At 64.3% G+C, this 2,103-nt stretch overlaps 1 protein-coding gene across 1 annotated transcript in view; it reads right to left on the bottom strand.

Annotated features, from left to right (window-relative positions):
• The window catches only part of DISP3 (dispatched RND transporter family member 3), a 49,143-nt gene extending 47,278 nt beyond the window's left edge, over positions 1-1,865 (bottom strand). The window contains exon 1 of the mRNA XM_027110731.1: positions 1,690-1,865. The gene's annotated coding sequence lies outside the window, so the exon portion shown is untranslated. The remainder of the gene's footprint in view (positions 1-1,689) is intronic.
• Between the last annotated feature and the right edge of the window lie 238 nt (positions 1,866-2,103).

Raw genomic sequence — 2,103 nt, forward strand, 5'->3', positions numbered from 1 at the left:
GTGTGTGTGTGTGTGTGTGTGTGTGTGTGTGTGTGTGTGTGTGTGTGTGTGTGTGTGTGTGTGTGTGTGTGTGTGTGAGATAAACATGGGGGAGGGAACCGAGCAGGGAAACAGAGAGACAGAAAGTGCGAGCAAAGACTATGCAGAGAGACGGATGTGGACCTTGGCTGCAGGAGCTTTGTCTGAAGTAAGAAAGGGGAGCAGGCATGAGGGTGGTGAGCTGAGAAAAATGGTCTCTGAGCCCAATACCAAGATTCTGTAAGGCTGGGGTTCTGTTTGCCGCTTCCACTGGGCCAGGCTACTCCTTCCATTTGGCACATACCCTGGTTCCTGACCAAGTCTGCACTGGGGTGGGGGGAGGGTTTTCTTTGTGACCCGCTGCATCCCTCAAAGGGTGTGTGTGCATGGGGGGGGGGTGCTGAGGCTGAGGGAGGGAGCCTGAGCAGCTCTGTGAGTCACTGGGCATCTCTGTGAGCACCCGGAGGTGAGCTCTGAAGTCTGAGGCTCAGTCAGGTGTCCAGAGACAGCAGGACCCGAGGGAAGATATTGCTCGGCTTGCTGGTGCTTGTGGGAAGATCTGTGTTTGTTCACGTGCGTGTGGATCGTCCCTCCATGTGCCGATTGTGGAGTGTGGGTGGATGTATATCGCGTGAGTGGACTATGAATCTGTGGGGATTGTTTGCGGGTCTGTGGTTTGCGGGTAGACCCGTGTCAGTGTGTGCAGGGACTGTGGGTCTGTGTGCTCTTGGGCCCGTGGGCACGTGCGCGGGGGTTGTGAGTCTCCAAGGCCGCCTCCAGGTGCTGTCCGCGGAACTGACCCCGGGCGTGGACGGGCGGGCACCTGCGCCCAGTCTCAAGAGGAACCTGGGGCCAACTGTGGAGCAAAGAGGGGCCGAGGAAAGGACGCCTCCTAGGAGGTGCCTTCCTAGCCCAGCTGCGGGCCCCCCAGGGAGTTTGGAAAAGTTCTCCCAGTGGCGGGGTTGCTCCCAGGAGTCGGCGCCACTCGCGCCGAGAATCTTCCCCACACCCTCAGCGCCACCACTGCTGGCTGCCCACCCCATCTCCACACTCACTAGCGTTCTCAGCAGGGCCCGGAGACCCTCTAGTGCTCAGCTTCCAGAGCCTACCCAGTCTGCCCCAGAGCTCCCGCGCGCCCGGTTGGACCGGTTGCCAGGTTAATTGGGCCCCAGCACTCCGGGAAGGTCCAGTCGAGAGCATGAGTGCGCTAAGGTAGAAAGTGGATGGAGAGGAGGTCATTATCTTTTCCAGTCCCCTCCCTGAGCTCCAGCTGGGGTGAGAGACTGATCCCGGGCGGCTTCAGACTGATGCTCAACTTTTCCGGAATCAGTCATCCATCCGCAGGGACTAGCAGGGGACTAGAGATCGGAAGCCTCGCCGTTTGTGGGCATCAAACAGGCTGGTGCAGACCCAGGCTGCTCGGGCCCCGCGGGGAGCTGGTGAGGAGGGAGCTCGGCCGCGGGGGGCTATAGCTCTGGGCTCTGCGCCCCACCAGCCGGCTTTCCCGGAGGGTCCGAGGCCCGCATCCCGGGCTGGCTGGACAGCGGGAGAACTTCACATACAGAGCCGCGCAGGCCGGGGTGGGGGCGGCGCGGAGGGCTTGCCCCCCTCCTCCGAGCAATGCATCCCCCTGCCCCGACCCGGATGGCGCCCACCGGCCGTCGCACTCACCTCGGCTGGCCAAGCTGAGCTGGCTGAGCCGCGGGCGCGGGAGGGAGGCGCGCCGTAGGGGGCCGAGGGCTGCGGCCACCCTGCCGTGCGGACTTGTCCCCTCGCGGGAGTCGCAGGGAGAAGCTCTTCGGAGCTGCAGGAGTCCGGCGTTCCCCGCTCCGCTCCAGAGCGCACAAACCGCGCTCAGCCAGCTGTGTGTCTCGCTCCCCAGCGCGCACCGGGAGCTCGCTGCGCCGCCGCCGCCTTTTATTCGCCGCCCGCCTTTGTTTGGGTCCGGGCTCCTACCACGGGGCGTGGGGGTGTGCAGGGCAGGCTCTGGGGCCACACCGCCCCCCAGACCCTGGCGCCGCCGGCCTCCGCGCCGCCCGGCTTTGAGTCAGTAGCCGGCGAAGGCTGGCACTCCGCCGCTCCCTG

Source organism: Aethalodelphis obliquidens, unplaced genomic scaffold (assembly GCF_003676395.1).
Source record: "Aethalodelphis obliquidens isolate GAN/ISIS:26980383/991018 unplaced genomic scaffold, ASM367639v1 scaffold9, whole genome shotgun sequence".
Taxonomy (NCBI): domain Eukaryota; kingdom Metazoa; phylum Chordata; class Mammalia; order Artiodactyla; family Delphinidae; genus Aethalodelphis; species Aethalodelphis obliquidens.